The following is a 23,316-nucleotide window of genomic DNA, read 5'->3' as shown; positions in this document are numbered from 1 at the left end:
CAAGCAGCGCCAAGACCACCAAACGATTGCTACATTTTTCAACACTGCTAAAAATATTCCCAACAAATGCTCAGGTAAATCTTCTTGCTTCTCACTATTTCCACCATTGCTGTAAAGCAGAGTCCTCTTCAGCTCTATGGAGTAGTTGATAAATCCTGCAGAAACCCATCTCAGGATTTATTTATTTTTAAAGAAACAATGTGCAACTACATTCTGAACAAGGCATTGTTTTCAAACACATAGAAAGCAACTGCGATTGATAACGAGAAAGTAGGACAACATGATAGGTGAGAGAAAAATAGTATCCAAGGAGCAAAGATCATCACACAAAAAAACGCTAAGCAAAAAAAAAAACCCATCCCAAGCCAGGAAGCAAAACTTACGGTCGTTTTGTAAAATAATGGGAAAACAGCTGTCCACACTGTATGTAAAAGAAATGCTGCTATTTTCTGAAATTTCCTTTTGTATTCTTGCCCCTGGGGGTGAACTCCTAGCTGAAGAACAGCTACTTTTGGAGCAGAACTGCAAGCTGAAGCAAATAAGTGTGTCCCATGTTCTGAATCTGAAATTATTCTCTCGTCTCTGTTTCTCTGCACTCCAACTAGAATTGCCACATTTGTTGGCAAGATACAACAGCCTTTAGGTGTTGCATGATGACAGGCGACGTTTCAACAGGTGAGGCTGTCCCCTGCAATGACTTCTTCTCCATGCCAAGGGATCCTTTCCTGCCAGGAAAAGCAAAGATTAAAAACATGAGAATGGGCATGTAATCTGGAGGAAAATAAGGTAACAGTGCAATCTTAAACCTTAAAGGAACGTAGGGCAAAACTTGACCATGGCGTAGGAAGCTGTCTTGTACAGAGTAAGACCATGGGTCCATCTAACTCAATATTACCTCCACTGACTGGCAGCACCTATCTAGAGTTTCAGACTGGTCTCTCCCAGTCGTACCTGGAGCATAGCTGCCAAGTTTTCCCTTTTCTCGCGAGGAAGCCTATTCAGCCTAAGGGAAAATCCCTTAAAAAAAGGGATAACTTGGCAGCTATGACCTGGAGTTGCCAGGGTTTCAACTGGGGGCCTTTCAAATGGAAGGCAGCTCACTACCACTTTCCCCGTGGAATATTTAAAATGTAGTCAAACCAACAATTAATTTTTTGCTAGATAGGCACATGACCAGAGCTCGTGCTCACAGAGTTTTCCTGTAAACTGCTAGAGAGAACTCTGTGAGAGGTGCCCCCACTGTGCCCTGACAGGGGAAAGGCATGGCTATATATTCCCCTACTTGCCTTGCCCCCCCCCTTCCTTCATCACCAAGCCAGCAATGTGAAGAACATCTGTTGTGTCTGAACTCCAATGCTCAGACACCATTTTAAGCTAGGCTTAGGTATGTCTTTGTCACTTAATCACCAATTTAAGCCTGCATGAACAAAGTTGCCGTATTTTGTTACCAGGCATGTCCAACAGGTAGATCGTGATCTACCAGTAGATCACTGGACGTCTGTGGTAGATCACTGGTAGATCACTGGCTCCCCCCAAAGAAGCTGAACAACTTGGGCTCCCATAAAAAACTCAACATTTTGGCCCTTCACCCCCCCAAAACGGGCCTTCCCTCTTTCCTAAAAGAAGCTCAACAAGTTTGACCTGAACCCCACATAACAGGGCTTTCATTCCTAAAAAAAAAAGCTCAAAAACTTTGACCTGAACACCCAAGAAACGGGCTTCCCTCTTCCCTAAAAAAAGCTCGGCGACTTTGACCTGAACCCCCCAAAAGGGGGTAGATCACTGCCAGTCTTTAACTCTGTGAGTAGATCGCAGTTTCTTGGGAGTTGGCCACCCCTGTTATTCTTCAACCATTTTTGTTTATTTTGTTTAATTTAATTAATTGAATTTGTATAGCGCCTTATACCCATATATCTCAGGGTAGTTCACAATATAAAATCACAATATAAAAAAAAACCAGAAAATACATAATAAAATCAAAGACAACGCAATAACGCCCCCCCTTCCACAACACATTTTAAAAGGGCATCAGTAAATGATATTTTTACCTTTTACAAGACTGTTTGTGTGGTTGTTATTTTAAGGAGGAGAAAAGGGGGAAATGCCAGGAAAATCCATTCTGCCTTAAGGCTGTGGGATATGTCCATCAAATCCAACATTCTAAGAGAGGACTAATTGCCTCTACGTGACAGTCAGTTTTGTCTGTTGGTCGGTTGGTCTGCTCCTGATAGGAGTGTTAAGTAGTAAATGCTCTGATGCAGCGGCGGAGCTTCATGCTTCGCCACCGGAGGCAGAGAACAGGCGCGATGCCCCCAGGGACATGGCACACTTTCTGGGGGGGGGTGCACGTTTTGGGGGCGGGATGCGCATTTTAGGGGTGGGATGCGCCGTGCGCAGGGGTGGGGCGGGCGTTTTGGGGCCAGGGTGGGCAGCCCCACAATGGCACCCCTGGGATCGCGCTGCTCGGGGCAGCCCACCCCTATCTTCCTACGCCCCTGCTCTGATGGAGTCTTTTTAGGACTCACTGATATATAGTATATAGTTTATATGTTATGTAACCTAAGTATGTACTCAATGAATCTGACAGTAAAGTAGTTTATGTGATTATCATTCAGATTCATGTTTATTTTTCTTTAAGAGGGACAAAAGGGATTATCAACCAGGAAGGCAAGAAGGCAGGAAGGTAGAAGGCATTTTTATTAAAAGGACCCAAACAAGTTAGCAATCCACTTGCTGCTGTGTAAACTCAAACAAGGAATCGTTTAACTCTGCTATATTATATAAACGTTCCTACAAAAGCATCCTGGATTACTGATCTAAGCTTCCATTTTAAGCTGCAAAGGGGTGGCACTGCTGAACTCACAAAGGCGAGGAAGGAACGATAATATCTAATAAATATATCCTCTCCTTGCATCTGGTTTTATATCTTGATTTTATTCTGTGAACTACCCTGAGACTCCCGGGTATAGGGCGGTATATAATTTTTTTTTAAAAAAATAACAATAACATTCACATTCCAACCTTCCCCAGTCTGTGTCTCCCCCATTCATGCAATTCACAACTGTACATATGGGGGAGCTATTTGAAATGAGACCTTTGCTGGAGTAGGGAGAAGTTGTCCTTTTGTCCCTGGTGGAGAATGAGAATGATCTTATTTCATTTAATATTTGGATGCTACTTTCCCATAAATAAAATCGAAGTCGAAAGTGGCTTAAGAACATCATGATGCAATTGATGCACAGCAGCATCTAGTTTAGTTTCAGCCACAAGGGGGAGAGGTTGCCCAGCTCTTTGCTCTCATCTCTGCATGGAGCATGCTCCTCTGGAGCTAAGGGAGTAATTAGGTTATTACTTACGGTAATTGCGAGTTAAGTTCCAAACTGGGCATGTGAAACAGCAATCACAAGATTCTTTCAGTGCATGTCAAATGTCTGTGCAGACTCCTTCAGCAAACACACACAATGTGCCCCTTAGCATTAGATTGAGGAGGCGGTACACAGTGTTTGGGGCTCAGTTTAGCGAGAAGGCAAGTTAAGGGCAAGTTAAGTTCTTATGCAGATCCACACCCACATGGCTTCCCCTGACAAAATCCTGGGAATCACAGCTATGTGAAGGGTAAACTATACTTCTTCTTTGGAGGAAATCATGTGCTTTAAATGTATGGAGCAGTCTAGCAGTTGGGAAGAGCTGAGACACTTGGGCATGAGATGTTGGGCATGTTGTCCCCGGCAAATTTTGCTAGAGGACAATAGTCTTGCAGTAAGGTTTGTCTGGTGCAAGCTTCCCCAACCTGGCTTCATACAACTTCAGCTTCCATCATTAATGTCTACTGGCCATGCTGGCTGGGGCTGATGGGAGTTTTAGAGTAAAACAGGGTTTCCCAAACCTGGGCCACCTGCTGCTTTTGGACTACCGTCATCCCTAGCTATCAGGACCAGTGGTCAGGAATGATGGGAAGTGTAGTCAAAAAACAGCTGGAGACCCAATTTTGGGAAACCCTGGTCTACAACATCTGGAGGGGACCAGGTTGGGGAAGGCTGATCTACAACAGGCATGCAGACTCTATGGTCCTCTAGATGTTGTTAGACTCCAACTCCCATCATCCCCAGCCAGCATGGCCAGTGATTGGAGACACTGGGAGCTGTAGTCCTGCAGCATGTGGAGGGCCACAAGCTGTCACTTTTCAGAACTCTTCCTGCACATTTTCACATTGAGAGGAATTCATGAAAAGTGATCAATAGATGTTCTGGGATCATGAACAACTGGGGTGGGCGGGTGTCCAATCTAGCTTCAGTCCTTTGATTGCAAAGTGCCCATGGCCCTTTCTCACAACCCATGTGGTTCCTTGCTGTGAGACAGCTTAAAATCCCTGTACAATGGGGAAACAGTTCTGTAAATCCATCTTTGCCTGCTATAGCTTGAAGGCCTCTTACAGCAATGTTATTGTCTCTTGAATGAATTATTGAAAACTGTCTAGTGAATTACAGCTCAGAACCATTTGTGACTTTTCCTGCACTTTGGAAATTGCTCGCGTCCATTGGACCCACTCAGATCTCTAAACCAAAAGCTTTGTCTCTCTCTGTCAGTGAAATTGCTCTAAGCTGCTTTTTATCCTGGACAGGAATCTTATTTCTACTTATTACTTAGTCTTATTTCTTTCTAGCATAGATGAGCAGTAATAACCCTGCAGCTATGAAAACTCAGCCTCCTTTGAGATACCACCAGGAATCTTAAGCTGGCTGCCAGACTTGAGTGTTACCTTGCGGCTACCGAGAGGAAGGGGATTTCATATAAAAGGGGAAATGTTGCAGAAAACAGATGAGCAACCATCGTGCGACAATGACCCCTGTATAAGGTAACTGATCAGGCTGTTTTCAGTCTGGTACTGTAAATCAGTACGTGCATTAGCTTCTGGCTTTTTCTTCCTATAATGCAAAATTTAGTGTGACCTTAGAGATGCTTCTGGAAAGTTATGTGCATTCGCCAGGAAGAAAGGAAATGAGAAACATGGTTGGAAACCAATGGTGATAAGACATGTGTTATACTTAAAAATGTATCATGGGGGTTCTGTGGTCACTGCCATGTCTGCTGGCATGTCCCTGGATTTCCAAGCCTTCCAAGTGCTTTGGGGAGCACAGTAAATGTCCCCAAACTAACAAGCAAAACTGCCAAATGAAGTCTGAAACACTCCCTAGGGATAGCTATGTGTTGAGCTAATCAGAAGCTGATTTGGGTAGTGTGAAACTGGGTATTAGATGGGAAAGCCAATCGTTCCAGCACAACAGAAAACGGAAAATGAACCATGGAAGGAGAAGAAGGGAAGTCATTGATATTTTAGGATGTTTAAATGAGGATTTTCAATTGGGAAACAGAAAATTAAATGAAAATTCTATAGAGAGAGAAGACAAAATAAATAAATAAAAATAAACCACTGAGCCTCTTGGGCTTGCCGATCGGAAGGTGAGTGGTTCGAATCCGCTTGACAGGGTGAGCTCCCATTGCACTGTTCCAGCTCCTGCCAACCTATGGTAGCAGTTCAAAAGCATGCCAGTGCAAGTAAATAAATAGGCAGCAGGAAGGTAAACGGCGTTTCCGTGCGCTCTGTCTTCAGTCACATTGTCCCGTTGTGCCAGAAGCGATTTAGTCCTGCTGGCCACATGACCTGGAAAGCTGTCTGTGGACAAACGCTGGCTCCCTCAGCCTGAAAGTGAGATGAGCGTCACACCCCATAGTCACCTTTGATTGGACCATCCAAGGGACCTTTACCTTTACCTTTTTTTACCTGCTGGAAAGTGCAGGAGGTGAGAGTGCTCTTGTGCTTGGGTCTGGCTTATGGGTTCCCCACAGTCATCTGGTTGGCCACTGTGAGAACAGGATGCTGGACTAGATGGGCCAAACCCTAACCAGAAGGTTCTTCTTATGGACTTTCTCTTAACGTCACGAAAATAGTTATCCTGGTATTAATTACATGAAACATATGTTGTCTATGTACCATTCAAGTCCTAATGCTGCTCTCCCCCCCCCCCCCCCCGGCCGCCTTTTGATTCCTAGTTGGATTTCAGGACCAGCCTTGATTAACATTCCAGCCACAACAGCTCCCATGAACCCAATGCTCTCCATCAATAAAGAGAAAGTCTAGCTTTCTGAATTATTAACTTGCTTAATTCAGAGCAAGAGTGAGGCACACATTAACTGCTTAGACCACTTTAATAGCAGGTGTGACATTTGAGCTTTTAATTAAATGGATCCACTCACCCTCTCTTGTCTCACTTTCAACTTCACAGTAAATGGTTTTGATCTCTCTTCAGAAGCCTCTCTATTCCTGCAGCGAGAAGGAGGCCCCAAATGGTGGCTTGTCGCAGAAGCTCTGACCCTTTGATTGACTTAAGAAGTCAGGAAAAATTGCAAAAGCATTGTAATGTCCAGCTGTTACATGGGACAATTAGTGTTTTACCCACAAAGGGCAAAAGGTTCCACTTGATAAAATTAAGACATACAAAACGTCTCAGCTCTTTAAAAGCTTGGAACACATTGGTCTAGGCAGTAGGCTTGTTTTGTCTTTAAATTACCCATTCGAAAACCCCATTATTTTGAAGATGCCTAGGAAACCCGTAGGACGTGTGTGGCGCTGTGGTCTAAATCACTGAGCCTCTTGGGTTTGCAAATCAGAAGGTCGGCAGTTTGAATCCCCCGGCAGGGTGAGCTCCTGTTGCTCAGTCCCAACTCCTGCCAACCTAGCAGTTCGAAAGCATGCCAAAAGTGCAAGTAGATAAATAGGTACTGCTCTGTTGGGAAGGCGAATGGCATTTCTGTGCACTGCTCTGGTTTCGGTGTTCCATTGCGCCAGAAGTGGCTTAGTCATGCTGGCCACATGACCCAGAAAAACTGTCTGCAGACAAATGCCAGCTCCCTCGGCCTGTAAAGCGAGATGAGCACTGCAACCCCATAGTCGTCTGCGGCTGGATTTAACTGTCAGGGGTCCTTTGCCTTTTTTTAAGGAAACCTGTGCATTTCAGAGGGTTCTGGGGAATATTTGTGGCCACACACACAGTTTATGCTGGGCACTGCCAGCTCTCTTGGGCTTCAATGTTGCCCCGTGTGAGCAGAAAGAATGCTTTCTAGATAAAAGATGGGTGAGGACATTTGTTCAGCCCAGGGGCCACATTCCCTCATGATGGGCAAAAGCATACCCTCCAACTCCCGGATTGAAAAATCAGCGGGATCAACGGCGGTGCGGCACCAGAAGTTGCTTCTACGCATGTCCAGACATGCGCAGAAGTGACTTCTGGTGCCGGGCTGCCCGTGTCTGCATGTCTGGGCACCAGAAATCGCTTCTGCGCAGACAGCCGGGAGCCGGGACATGACCGCCGGCAGGAGCTTTACGGATATTTACGGGATATAATCAATTCGGGATAACAGCGGGAAACGGTAACAAAATACGGGGGTTTCCCGCGAGAAACTGGAGACTTGGTAGCTATGGGCAGAAGACGAGTGGACCAAGGGATACCCACTCTCACATTCCAGCCACGTGAAGTTCAGAGGCTTCCACTTTCTCTCTACCCTTTTTCCATCCCGGCAAGCAAGGTGGGAAGGCGAATGGCATTTCCGTGCCAATAGTGTTGCACCAACAGTGCAAGGACACCTTCTCATCATTCATGGAGGGTACAGAGGTTAGGGGCATGGTGGCCCATGGAGAGAGTCTCAAAGCCAGATACAGAGGCTTGGAAGGCCACATTCAACCTGGACCTGACAAGAATACACCCAACAGCTCCCTCTGGTTGTGTATTGCAGGAAATGATCAGTAGGAGTGGCAATGCTGTTTTTCCATGAAAGTGCTTTCTTTCTTTTTTACCATTATTGATCTTCTTATTGAAGAACATCTGATAGGCTCTGAAGAAGCTTGAGGAGCAAAACATTCCCTTTGGAAACTTCTGCGGCTCAGTCTTACTGACTGGAACTAAGGCGGTTTGCAACAAACTTAGTACAAGCTATTGATTTTTTCAGCAGTTCAAAACAAACCCTTTGATCTTATGAAACACAGTGGTTTGCAAAAATGCACGATGTGGCCTTTTTTCCATGCAGTTGAAGATCCTGTGAGGACCAATTCCCACATGAGAGGCTTGTCCAGAAATCCCACAGCATGCAGTGTCTGTGTTGGCCCATTTCTTCACATACAAGAGGCTGGAGGAGATCTAGAGGCAAACAAAATTCTAGTCTTCCATCTCAGCCTCTGTTGTCTATGAACACTCCTTCACTTTGCACTTCAAGCAATTAATTACTCGGAAGCTGTCTTATTTCACAGATTCCCTTTCTGTTTGATATAGAAGATCAGGGCACGTACATATCCATATGGAATGCTGAAATAAAGCTACAGTATTTTTAGAAGTCCTTAACTCCTGAACAGAGATCTCTGTACAAAAAAAAATTAACAACAATAAAATGTGAAACACCCTGCACTGTATTAGAAGCTTTATCACTAGCTAACAAACAGGCTCCCCTTTGGGGATGTGCTTTCTTCATAGAGGGTTGGGGCTAGCATTCAAAATAGTTCAGATGTGATGAGATGGATTGTGAAGAAAAGCAAATGTTCAAATTTCATACCCCAGTGCTTCAAACGGAACTGCACATTCAAATGCCCAATTCATATTCTCTATTAAGACACCTGGACCTACCTAGACTCTTAGATCATGTTTGGTGAACCAATGTCCCTCCAGATAGATTGCAAATCTCTTTACCTGTGACCATTGGCCATGTTGGCTGGAGCTGATGGGAGTTGGAGTTCAACAACATCCAGAGGATCAGGAGTTCCCTACCCTTCCTTAGATAATCTTTGGAGTTTCTTATTCAGGTCATCCTACCATCTGAGGTCAAGAGGGTAGTGGCCACAGGTGGGGTTTCCTCTGAGGTGCTGCCTCATCTTTCGATTTCTCTCTCCAGAGAGACTTCACTTCCCACTGACTTTTCTATCTTTTCAGGGCCAGGTGAGGATATTTTAATTTGCCCAAGTTTTTATTCATGATGATATACCGGTATTTTTTACCCCTCTGGTAGTCCTGGGTTTATGGCTTTAAAAATTACCTCTGTTTTTAATGTTCTGCTGTTTAATATCAGTGAATGTTGTTCTAATCCAGGGGTCAGCAAACTTTTTCAGCAGGGGGCCAGTCCACTGTCCCTCAGACCTTGTGGAGGGCCAGACTATATTTTGAAAAAAAAATATGAATTCCTATGCCCCACAAATAATCCAGAGGTGCATTTTAAATAAAAGGACACATTCTACTCATGTAAAAACATGCTGATTCCTGGACCGTCCAAGGGCTGGATTTAGAAGGTGATTGGGCCACATCCAGCCCCTGGGCCTTAGTTTGGGGACCCCTGTTCTAATCAGTTGTTTGATTTGTTAGCCACCTAGAGAAGCCCATATGGTGGAAGGGCAAGATATAAATGTATTCAACAAACAAACAAAAGAAACCATAGAGGCATGGACATTCATGTTGGCAAGCAATGGAGACCCTCCAATTAAAAATCTCCACATCAGCAGCTTTCATTATACAAAAGACTAAGTTTCTAGCATTTGTAGAATCTGAGATATGAAGCAAAATGCACAGGCAACGTTCTTAATTTTGTGTGTGGGGGAACTGGACAGCTTCCACTTTCAGTGTTTCACAAGCGCACGCACGCGCGCACACACACACACACAGACAGACACACACAGAGGGAAATTCCTGAGGATGACCATGCATGTAGGTAGGTCCAGATGTTTGGACTTCAACTTCCATTAGCCAGGGCTGATGGGAGTTGTCATCTACAACTTCTGGAGGACACCAGGTTGCTGAAGGTGATAATGAATAAGCCATGCTCATGTCCTCCTGTCCTCTCTTCCCTTCTCCATCTTTTTGTATAAGAGACGGCAACTGAAAGTTTCCTATCCCATTTCAGAAAGAAGTGCGGTTCTGCTTTACATACAGACACAGGGGACTATGGCTTATACTAACCAAACCAGCAGAACATCAAATGATGGTTTGACCCTGATTTGTTTACATTAACTTTGGTTAGAGAAAACCACAGAACTGCTGTTCATTTTCACATATGAGGAGGAGGAAAGAGAGGGAGATAAGAAGCCAAAGGCTTGTCACAGTTTATTGGTTGTTACCTAAAATATACAGTAATTTAGTACAGTGTGTTGAACATCTGAACTTGGCCATAGTTTGAATTTCTATCAACACAAGCCCTAATGTTCGCAGCCAAAATGTGTATGTACTAAGCAGCAATTCAAATTTGGGCACTCTCACTCTAACCCAGTGTTTCCCAAACTTGGGTCTCCAGCTGTTTTTGGACTACAGTTCCCATCATCCCTGACCACTGGTCCTGCTAGCTAGGGATGGTAGGAGTTGTAGTCCAAAACAAGTTTGGGAAACACTGCTCCAATCTAAGCACGCCAGCCACAACTACACTATATGCAGCTGGACAGGAGATGATAATTGCTATAAAAGTGAGACAATATGTCATGTGTCCCTTGATTTGTATTTATATCTGGTGTCTAAGTTACCTTCAGATTTGTGTTTTCAAATCCTTTTTTTCTTTTGGAACAATATAATATATTGATTTGTTTCAGTACACATGATCGATTTCTTCCCTTTCCAGTTCTCTTTAACAGCCATATGGATTCCATCAAATTAAATAAATCCTTAGTGACTTGATTTAGATTGGTGTACAAGTGAGCACATCCAGACAATTCAATTATATCAAGAACTAGAGAAGATCAATAGCCCCAAACTCCACATCCTACTACAGTAGCCCAAATGACTTCTTTCCTCCTGCAAAGCACCCTCAGGAGGGGATGAACTGCACCAGGAAGGGACAAGAATGCTTATCTAATCCTTTGCCACCTCCATTAGGTTTCCAGACAAATATTTCCATGATACACACAAGTCTGGACCTTAGGCAAGCAGATGATTGAGCCTTGTTCATCCCTGCCTCTTTGCTGCTATCATCCCCAAGTTTCCTTTTGCTTTGGCATTGGAGTAAACCAACAAGCCACAGCAAGCCAGCTGTAATTAGATACAAGCAACTCCCTGTTCACATGGGGGGGTTGCGTTCTGGGTCATTGTGCACTTGTGTGAAACCAGAAACCCATTAAAGAAGCCTGCAAATACCCCATTTCCCCCTACCCTGCTCTACCGTTTTAGTGATGTTTCAGTGTCATCTTTATAATGTTTCCGGGTCGCTTCTGGGTTCGGCACTGCGTGATTGCGCACATATTGGCCACGCCTAAAGCATGAGTTACCTGTACTGGCTGTGGTTTTTATTTCATGCTCCTGAGCTGCCTTGCAGGATGCTACAGTAGGAAAAGAATCCTTAAGATGGTGTTGAGGCCCTAATACAGCTATCCTCAAGCTTCACGTCTGAGGATGCTATTAGTAGAATCCTTTGCCGAGACTGGATCTCAGCACACAGCAGGCTCTAGTTTTCCAGGTTCCGCTATTCACTCTCAAGGCTAAACTAAACAATCAAGTTCTTGCAAATGCAGAACGGGTGTTTTGTGGCACCTGTAGCAGTGCCAATTCCGCCGATCGAAGCGGTCAAGTGTGGTATAAAGTGATATTGTAGGTAAACTGGTCCCAAGTTGTCAAGGGCTTTGTATGTTAACAGTAACACCTTGAAATTGGCCTGGTAGCAATTTTTTTAAAGTAAGCACCATTTTAAACTCCAAATGTTTGTGTTTGTGTGTGCAGCGGGGAGATGACAGTTCACTCCAAAGTCCTCAGGTTTTGCCTCTGCAAGTTAGACTGTGAGTTTGCCCCCTAATCTTTCAGCTGTGGGCTGCAGAGAATTCCCATTGACACCGTCTTTGGTTTTGTTTCTCAGTATTTACAGGAAACACAGTAAGTTAAGCAACCAGCAACAGAAAACGGCTCAGGGAAAATAATAGTTATGCCTGATCTCTGCTATGCTAGCAAAACACTACAATCTGTAGGGCAGCTGAGGTACTATTCACAGTTATAAAGTACATCTCAGATGCTTTTCTTCCACGGCCCTCGCAGAAAGCAAGCAGCTACTTCCGTGTGTGTCTCACCCACCTTCCCACCAAGCCAGAAATTCAGATGTCACTGCTCCCAGTATTTTCACATGGGGGAGAGAATGTGATTTCATACTCTATGAATATTGTACCACCAATTTACCCAGCATTTTACGGCGTTAACTAAAGTGGCTGCCTTGATTACTTTAGAAATCCATCATTATTGTTCACAAGGAAGAAGGTGAAATAGAAGGTTTGGCCTTACCTCAAAGCAAACTGCAGCCGGGGTGGAGAAAGAGGGTGCGGTGGGTGCAGTTCACCCCGGGTGTCACCGATGAGGGGGTGACAAAATGCCGGGCGGCACTCACCGCAGGGCCTGCAGTGTGCCCGAGCCATGTGTCTCGGTGGCTTGGGTGCACGCAGGCTTAACGCTGCCCAAACGGTCCACCCGCTGACTCCCCCCCACACACTGTAGGGCGGCTGAGTGGGAGGAGGCAGGCAGACTCTGGAGGTCCCGCAACCCTGAGATGAGAAGAGTCTTGTGCTCTAAGGAGATGCACGGTTGTGAATGTCCGCCCTTCCCATAGCAGCACAGTTCCCAACACTTCCTCCTTCCAATCTGAAAGTTTACAAGTTCATCTCACCATACTTATGATCCTCCATGCATCACATTTATACAATTTTAACAGTCCTGGCTTCCCCCAGAGAATCCTGGAAACTCACAGTGCCACAATTCCCATCACCCTTGACAAAGTGCAACTCCCAAGATTCTTTGAGCCATGACTATTAAAGTGGTGTAAGGAGAGGGCTTTAAATGTATGGCTTGGATGTGACCTATCAGAACTACATTCAGCCAATACCTAAGCCACGGCCAGATTTAGGCTTGATGAGGCCCTAAGCTTCTGAAGGTAATGGGGCCCTTTATATGTCCAGCTGTCCTTTGTCAACAACAAATTGTCGCTGTTTTTTGTGTTGAATATATGCTATATGGTAAGCTATTGGACCTAATAGGTATCTAAAGCCATTTGCACATAACAAAATATGCATTTTGTCAAAGTAATTGTTGAACTGAAATACAATTAAGAAGAAGTATATTAATAGTGAAATACAACTAAGAAGTATATTGATAGTGATTTAATTATTAAGCTCTAACTTAAAATGATGTAGGTTTTATTTTATTTGTTTTTTAACCTATATTTTGGAAATGGTATACCTACAACTGTAACAAAGGGAAATAATGTGGATGTAGACAAAAGAGAAAATAAATATATAGAAATGAAGGATAAAGAGCAGATAAGAAGAAAATGAGTATAGAAAACCAAATGTGAAAGAAGGAGGAAGTCGGGTTCGGCAGAACTAATAAATTTAGAAGGTGAAAAGAGGGATTAATAATGAACGGGTGAAGGGTAAAGGTAATTGTTGTATTTGGTTATATTGTGTATTATGATTTATATTGTATTATATTGTACAATGATGTATAGATGATTATGTTTGAAAATCAATAAAAATTACACACACACACACACACACACACACACACACATATACATATATATATATATATATATATATATATATATATATATATATATATGAAATGTACATCCAGGTTTTTTTCTTTATTTTTTGGGGGGGGGGCAAGAGAGTGGGGCCCTAAGTTATAGCTTGTTTAGCTTATACCTAGATCCGGCACTGGCTAAGGCTTCTGTTAAGCCAGTGGAATCCACTCTGTACCTCTTGCGGCGCAAGCTGACAGTACGGTGCCACACTCATTCTCTCCTCCGCTCCAGGCTAAGCTGAGTGGCAGAAATGCAAGCCAAAGGCAGCAGAAGCAGAGAGCAGAGTCAGGGACCTATGCCTGGTTAGAATTCCACGAAACACGTTGTCAAGTCTGCTTAATGAGATAGATGGAGCCCGGGTGCTTTGTTCTCGCTCCTGGGTGGATTGTAAGGTTCACTCTTCCACAGGCTTGAGAAGAATTGAGTGCCAACAGCTACCAGTGGGGAATTGACGTTGAAACAGAACTTGGTGCTTTTCATGTCGGGAAGAGAATTTCTTGCTTCTTCTTTTTCCACAAGGAGCCTGTTGTAGAATAAGAATGAGATTTGTCATGCAGTTAACTGTCCAAGCCCATGGAACTGGTTTTCAATAGCTCAGAGTAATGTGCCTTGAGATGCTTTGCGTCGGTAATAAATATAATAATGGGAAATTATTCGCTGTTTGAGAGCAAAGGTCTTCATCACCCAGCCTGACATTCCCAAGCAGCACTTGGGACCTCTGAAGCCAACAAGGAACGTTTTTGATGACATTTTGTCTCTCTGCCTTTAGGCCAGGTTTGGGCAACTTGTGAGCCAATGAGCCAAATGCAGCGGACCAATAATATATAGCATTATGGGTTCCTGTTGGTGCTTAAACACACACACACACACACAGAGAGAGAGAGAGAGAGAGAGAGAGAGAGAGAGAGAGAGAGAGAGAGAGAGAGAAGAGTCAATTCAAATGTGAGGACCTAGCACCTGCTACAGCTTTTTTTGAACCATACTACTTCAAACTTCAGGTTGTTGTTTAGTCGTTTAGTCGTGTCCGACTCTTCGTGACCCCATGGACCATAGCACGCCAGGCACTCCTGTCTTGCACTGCCTCCCGCAGTTTGGTCAAACTCATGTTCGTAGCTTCAAGAACACTGTCCAACCATCTCGTCCTCTGTCGTCCCCTTCTCCTAGTGCCCTCCATCTTTCCCAACATCAAGGTCTTTTCCAAGGATTCTACTCTTCTCATGAGGTGGTCAAAGTATTGGAGCCTCAGCTTCACGATCTGTCCTTCCAGTGAGCACTCAGGGCCGATTTCCTTAAGAATGGATAGGTTTGATCTTCTTGCAGTCCATGGGACTCTCAAGAGTCTCCTCCAGCACCATAATTCAAAAGCATCAATTCTTCGGCAATCAGCCTTCTTTATGGTCCAGCTCTCACTTCCATACATCACTACTGGGAAAACCATAGCTTTAACTATACGGACCTTTGTAGGCAAGGTGATGTCTTTGCTTTTTAAGATGCTGTCTAGGTTTCAAACTTCAGGTAGTATTTAAATATTTGAACACTCTATTTGAAGGATTGTCTGATCCACATCCAGCTTAAAAATAATGAACTATTTGAAGGGAGAGCTGGAAGCGCCTGGGAAGTGGTCCATTGAGGATTAGCACCTGAAGAAGAGACTGAGGACTCTACCCCATTATCATGAGATGTATTGTGTTTTTGTTTTTATTTAAAGTCTAGTAATTATGCATCTATACTTATAAATTGTCATATGCATAATTTATTCAAATGTGTCCTTTTTTGACATCTTTAATTTCCTCCTTTAATAAACTCAGATAATAAACCCTAAACATTCATTTGTATTATAATTTTCTTACATTTTCCCCACCATGAAAGATAACTGGTCAGAACTAAGCATTATGGATGACATGGGGTTGCTTCCTAAAACAGAAGTCTGTCCTATCACTCGTAACAGATTGTTGGAGAAAAGCAATTTTGTATGCTACTTTTTGTTACTGCGTTAGGCATATTCTCTCTCCTGCTTAGTTTTAAGCTGTTGAATTAAGTTTGTTTGTTTGTTGTTGCTGTTGTGTTTATGTTTATGCTTTATTGTTATTACAAACTTGCATGTATTGATTTTTTATATATTTTTATTGGTTATATTATTTCTAATTGTTATATATATATATATATATATATATATATATATATATATATATCGTATTATCATACTTGTTTACTTGATATATTGTGAGCCACTTTGGGCACAATTTTGTGGGTGGAAGTGGCATACAAATAAGCAGAGGATGGTAGTGGTGATGTTCAAAAGCAACATCTCCAACTGGCACTGAAAAGCATCTAAGGGACTGGAGAAGATGGCAATGAAGGGTGATGTGGCCGGGCGTGGAGAGTGAATGGCCCTTCCAAGCCCCTGGGGCCCTTGACCAGTACCTGGCCTGATCAACTGCTAGCATTGGGACCTGTCCTGTAATGGCGATTCAACCACAAATTTGACTTGACATTACTGCATGCTGAGTTTTCAGATGCTGAGTTCATTTCCTCTGTCTCTGAACTTGTGGATTTGCCTTCAGCCTCAGGCAGCAGAACACCTCTCCTTTATAATTTATTTTCTGCCATTTTCAGTTCACTCATAAACTATTGCTGTTTGACTGACGCCCATAGCAAGATGCAAACCCCATTAGAAACTTTTCGGGATGAAACCGCACAAGCTTTCTGCCCGTGTCGTTATTTGTGTAACTTTCTTTGTGTTTTTCTGCCCACACACGCGTCACCGGATTAGAAAACCTGAGGTATATATATGCAGGGTTTCTTTTCAGCAAAACGTCTCATGGTTATTTACTAAAGAGTGTGCACTGTTCTTTTTTGGCAAGAGTTGCCAGATCACAAGATGGAGTATGTGCCTATGATTGTACATTTCCCAATTCCAAAGCCCCTTGCCGTGTCCACGCAGGAAGGAGAATGCAATTCTGAAGCTAAGCGGGACGCCCAGAACAGTCATTTGCACATTATTCCAGCTCACAGCAATTCCATAAGAAAATATATTTCTCGGCCTTGTGATTAGATCAAAAAGCAGTATCCAGAGGAAGAAAGCATTCTCGGTTTTCCTTATATAGAAATGTCCAACTGCAAAATGATTTCTGAAGACATTTCTTTCCTAAGAAAACTAGGGCGGGAGAAAGAAATGGCTAAAATAATTGTCTTTGCTAAAATGGCTGAGAATTCATAGTATTTACTTAGGCTGCAGTCCTAGACAACCATGTTGCAGAAGAGCAGCCAGAAATATTTTGGAACTGCAGCTGAGCAGACCAGCCAGCCTTTCTGACCCCAGGCTAAACCGTTTGATTTGCATTTGGCTTATTTCTGGATTCATAACCCAGACATATAATTTAGCTACTTAGATCTGTTTCCAAAATGTTCTCGGTCTTACCGGTATATTTGGGTTTGGTTTTATGATGCTTAAAATTGTTTTGTTCTCTGCATCTTTCAATCAATCAATTAATCAATTATCATCATCATTATTAAGTTTATTTATTTCAGCAGGCCCTAGGGTGGGTTACAACAATTTAAAATTAGCTAGTGCACCATACGAGCTAAGTGTGGCAGCCTTAGCATGCAATCCTATACACACCAAGGCTGCAATCCTAATCCCCATTATGTGGCAGTAAGCCCCATAGGTTGTTTGACGAACATGAGTTTGACCAAGTTGCGGGAGGCAGTGGAAGACAGGAGTGCCTGGTGGGCTCTGGTCCATGGGGTCACGAAGAGTCGGACACGACTAAACGACTAAACAACAACAAAGCCCCATAGGATTCAATAGACTTTCAGTAGACATGGTGCAGATTGCATTGATAAATTCCATTGAACTTGGTGGTACTGGGGCTGTGCCTGCCAGGGATGAGTGAGAAATTCAGATAACATTTTAAAGATGAACCTAACTAATTTTACATTCCAAAACAATATGAGAACCAAAGCATAGCCATCTTTCAAAATTCTCACTTCCCTGAATGCCAGACCTTCAGCTAAGTGATCTGTACAAAATTGCATACACTAGGGTAAAGTTCTGAGATAGCTTAGTTGGTAGAGCATGAGGCTCTTGATCTTGGGGTTGTGGGTTTGAGCCCCACGTTGGGCAAAAAGATTTCTGCATTGCAGGGGGTTGGACTAGATGACCCTCGTGGTCCCTTCCAACTCCACAAGTCTATGATTCTGTTATTCTAAGTGTGCATAAAAATGCATATATATCACGAAAATAGTATACAGAAATTGCTTGTGCTAGGGGCAATTGTTTTGAAAAATGGGGTATATTAGGCAAAATTATATTAAAATGTGTATATTAATAGAAAACAGAACTAAAATGCTGATGAATTTTCACGAGGACTTTAAAAACAACAACACATTCATAAACTGAATTTAGAAAAATTGAGAAACTGAGAGAAACCAAAGTTGACAAGCCCCAATCCCTAGTTCCTGCACTTAGCCCACTGAAATTGACAGCATGCAAGCTGATCTCAATGGTCTTGTGACTATTTATTGTGGTATAAGCTTTCATAGGCAAGAGCCTACTTTGTCAGATTCATGGGTTTGCAGCTGATGGATTAAATATTACATTTGAAGGTAAAATATTCAAATAGTGGTCATGGATCACTTTGCATATATTATTTACGTGGGGACGTTGGCAACAACTGCATTTCAGTTCCTTAAATGTTTCAGGAAAAGTCTGAGTGTGCTTTGAAAATTGCTACAAAATCAAGATAAATACCAGGAAGGTCATTCAGCGTACTGCTTAGTCTCTGAAAGTTTTAAGTCATCAGGCCTTGTTTATGAATGCATTCCCATTCCCAGAAAGTCCCCCAAAGGAAATTCATTATTCTGCTGCACAATTAAAACAAACACCACATGGCGCTCAAATTAATTTGCTACAAAAGCTTAACAAATCAAGCGATTTGCAATGCAAATGCTATTTCCCAGCCCTGCCAGCACTTTCTAAATACTAGCCCTGTAGAAATAAGAGACAAGGTTTCCTCAATGGTTTGAAAATGTCAGTCATCGTGGCTGCCGACTGAATCATGTTGCTGTGAGCGAGAGAGGGGGATCCGGTATCAAGATTGCATTCTGCTTGGGTGAGTCAGAAGCACCCAAACCAGGAACCAGGAGGGACCCAAAGGTTTTTATTAGTGGCAACACAGCTTTTCTCTATGACTTCATTGAGGAGGAAAACAGAGATACAGATTCATGCAGTAACAAGAAGTGGGTTGTTGCAATTTCCTTGTGAATATACACATCACACTGTAGATCAGCACGGTGCCAACATAACAGAGGTGTATAACTTTTGGAGAATGTGAAGAAAGGGATCTCTCTCATCATACTAGAACCTAAAGCCATCCAAAGAAGCTGAATGTTGGACGATTCAGGTCAGGCACATTGACTGGTGACTGGGAGTGGCTGCCGAGACCATATAACACTGGTCCTGAAAGGCCTCCATTGGCTGCAAGTACATTTCCTAGCACAATTCAAAGTGTTGGTGCTGACCTTTAAAGCCCACAACAGCCTCGGCCTAGTATAGCGGAAGGAGCGTCTCCACCCCCATCATCCACCCCACCACCACTGAGGTCCAGCTCCGAGGGCCTTCTGGTGGTTCCCTCACTGCTAGAAGTGAAGCTACAGGGAACCAGGCAGAGGGCCTTCTCGGTAGCAGCACCCGCCCTGTGGAACGCCCTCCCATCAGATGTCAATGAAATAAACAACTATCTGACTTTTAGAAGACGTCTGAAGGCAATTCTGTTTAGGGAAGTTTAAGTGGCTGTCGCCACATCTTGTAGAAGTGCATCTTGTAGAAGCCTGACACTTCCAGTGAAGAAAAAGACAGTTCAGAATTACAACAGGGGTTTGAGGGAGATCACAGCTCAGAGGCGGATGAGGGGAAAAGCAGGGAAATAATGGGAGAAGAGGAAGAAGAAACACCAGAGGGGCAATAGCTGATGGGCACAGAGTCTTTAGAAAGCATTCCAGACCCACCCCCCTCTCCCAGAACCCGGCGAGCATTGAAAGTAGGAGAGCAAAGAACTCAAAGGCAGAGAATACTTCTTAGCACCCATAGTAATGACGCATAAAGGGAGAGAGGGAGGGGGTAGAGACTCACTCAGAGCAACGTCATTATTCCAAGAGGCTGCATTTCTAAGCCTCTCTCTGTGAATATTGAATAAAAAGCAGCTGGTAAGAACTTTTCCTTGTTTTATCCGTTCCTGGCAACCTGCCTTGGGGGTTGGATCCTCTGCCATCTGACAACGGTATTCTTTTGTCTGGCCAGAATTTCCCATCATTCAGCTGCACTGGAAAGTCCCAGGTTCTAATACTGCGAGGGAAGGAGAAAAAAGCACCCCCCCTATCCACTTTCTCAACACACTGTATAATTTAAATGCCTCTGTCATGTCCCCCACCTCTTGCTCGTTTTTCATCTAAACCCAAAAGCACAGCCCTTGAACTCTTGGATCTGAACACATGTGACCAAATTCAGGACATTGGACCGCACACTTAATGAGCCAAAATATCTGCCCTCAAATACAGACAGCAAAAATAACCCGGAATAATTGGTACTTGCCTGTGAATTAGCACTGCATCCTAATTCCCATTTTTTGCTAGAAGCGGTGACATACTGTAAAAACCAGGTGAAAATGTATGCTTCTTCTAATTCACAAAGAAATATATCTGGAAGAGAAACCCATCCTGAAAACTTTGAAAGCGGTGAGTAGCATCCCTAAATAAAGGAATAAGAAAACCTGGCCCCGTCCCCTAAAATGATTCATGGAAAAGACTGAACCAAGATAAGCTATGCATCAAACAAATGACAAACGAAATGTACAATCATTTTAAATGTCAACGAGAGAAGAATGGAAATGAATGCACATACATTGCTGACATAAAATCTTAGAATAGGGCTATTTTATTTTACCAAGGTTTAGTTCAATGAAATATATATAGTTAGATGATAGAGAAATGGATGAATGTCTGAGCCATTGGGCACAATTTAGCCATTTAATTGCCTCATCCTATCCACGATTATTTAACAGTTCCACTTAAATTGAATTCATTCCAAAGTAATATTGTATACGACTGCAGCCTTAGTATGCAACTTTATGCATGCCATTTAACAAAGTTAAAGTGTGTGTGGTCTATGAAACATAACAATATAATTACATGTCCTGCCATATACATATTCTGACAGCACAATGCTACTGTATATGTGTGTTTACTCGGATGTAAGTCCACTTTTGTTCAATGGAGCTTACGCCTTTTAAAGTGTGTTTAGGATTGCAGCCCTGGGTGGTGGACCCAGCAATCCTTACTCCTCTCTGTACCCTGGCACCCCATGGAAGTCTAGTAACATGAATTTCTCTGGGCATCTAAATGCCCCATCTTTGATAATGAGATTGAAACCAGTGCTGATAGCTCAATAGATTGTTAACTGACACCTCCATGACATGTAGAGCAGTAGGACTCTACCGTAGCTTGGCTAAAAGGCCCAAGGCAAGAGGTTACTCAGAATCCCATTGGATCAAACCATCCCAACTGCACTTTAAACAAAACCAATTACAGTGGTACCTCGATTTACGAATTTAATCCGTTCCGAACAGACCTTCATAAGGCGAAAAAATTGTAAGCCAAAGCCAATGGGGGGAAATTAAAAAATCCGTAAGTCGAAAAAATCCAATCTAAAAATTCGTACGTTGAAAAAATCCTATCTGAACCACATCCAAAATGGCGGACGGAACTCTGTTCTTAACTCGAAACATTCACAAGTCGAGTCATTTGTAAGTCGAGGTAGCACTGTATTAACAAAATGTACAGAATGCGGTATTGCAGTCAGTTTAAACCAGCAATGAATGGTTGTTCTAACGTCTAAACCTGCCCTATCCTCTGATATAGGCACGTAAGTGCTGTAGGACTCAATCAGCCTAGAATCAGCAGTCTTTCCCTGCCTCCCTCCTGAAAGATGGAGAGTCTGGAAATTGACTTTGGCAAGGCGGTGCAAGGGCCCTGGCAGTGTCTCAGAGCAGTGGCGTAGCGTGGGTTGTCAGCACCCGGGGCAAGGCAAGTAATTTGCGCCCCCTAACCCGTGGATTTTAGCACTCGAGTCTCTTCCACTAGATAGTTAAAGAAACCCTTACCCATCCCAAACATACCAAACAATCCATTGTATATACGGTAGCCAGGCCCTACGTTACAACCACATCTGTTCCAACTCTACAGACAGAGACTCTCACCTAAGAGACCTACAGCAAACCTTTTTAGAACTAAAATATCCACCTGATGATGTTAAACAACAGATCAACAGAGCCAGACTGATACCCAGAGAGAACTTGCTGCAAGACAGACCCAAAAAAGAAAATAACAGAACACCACTAGTCATCACATACAGCTCCCAAGTTAAAACAGTACAATGCATCATCAGAGATCTACAACCTCTCCTAGACAATGACAGTTCTCTTTCTCAAGCTCTGGGAGGAAGACCTTTCATTGCCTACAGACAGGCACCCAATCTTAAACAACTCCTCACCCACAATAACACAACCACCGACTTAACATGGACACTGGTACCAGAGCCTGCAATAAACCCAGATGCCAACTTTGCTGCCACATACACCCGGACAACACCATTACTAGCCCCAACAACATCCAACATACCATCTCAGGACTATTTAATTGCTCATCTTCTAACATTGTATATGCCATCAAATGCCAACAGTGCCCTTCAGCTCTCTATATTGGACAAACAGGCCAAACCCTACGCCAAAGGATAAATGCACATAAATCTGACATCAGGAATTACAAGACAGAGAAACCAGTAGAACACTTCAATCTCCCAGGACATTCTATACAAGATCCCAAAGTAGCAGTCTTATTACAAAAGTTCCTCTCGGTGTACCTTACCTTTTCCCCTTCCTTCACGACTCTTGATCCGACGGGAGCAACTCCGCTGGGTGCTCCAAACTCCAGGCAGGCAGGCCAGGCCCAGGCAGGCCAGGCCATGTACACTCCATGAATGAGCACACCAATTGCTGGCTAATTCCTCCCCATAAATTAGAATTTTAACATTTGAAAAGACCCTCTGATTATTATGAAAGCCGCCCAATACAATGCAAGCTTATCCAGAAGGTGGTAGATGGCTTAGGTTCCAAGCAAGTGTGTCTAGGATTGGAACCTGATTCTGCAATAGTACATATTGTCAATAATGCCTAGAGGGTGAATATATGGAGCTGACCATAGGAGCCAACTTCTAGGGGCTGAGGTCCCAGGCCCCCCCCCCCATAGCTGTCAAGTTTTCCCTTTACTCACGAGGAAGCCTATTCAGCATAAGGGAATTTCCCTTAAAAAAAGGAAGAACTTGACAGCTATGCCCCCAAATGTTGATGGGCATTGCCATTCAAACAGTGTGCGCGCACCATGTCTTATGATCAGTTGTGCGGGGCTGGGCTTACCTGCCCCCCCCATATTTTATTCAAGTTGGCATCCCTGTATTCTCTCTCTCTCTCTCTCTCATCTCCACCAGGGCACCAGCAAGAACGATTTCGCCCCCTCCCACTTGCTGAAAAGGTCCTAGGTGCGCGAGCCTTATCGAGCATGCCAGGCCAGGGCAGATCTTTGAGCCACTGGCTTCATTCATTTTAGTTGAGGGGAAATCCGTGCCCGGCGTGGTTTGATTTTTCAGCCGGAACTTGCTTCCAAGCTTCCGGAGTTCGGTGCTAGGAG

The sequence above is a fragment of the Zootoca vivipara genome, chromosome 7 (genome assembly GCF_963506605.1).
Source record: "Zootoca vivipara chromosome 7, rZooViv1.1, whole genome shotgun sequence".
In the NCBI taxonomy this organism is placed as follows: domain Eukaryota; kingdom Metazoa; phylum Chordata; class Lepidosauria; order Squamata; family Lacertidae; genus Zootoca; species Zootoca vivipara.
This window is presented reverse-complemented; position numbering follows the sequence as displayed.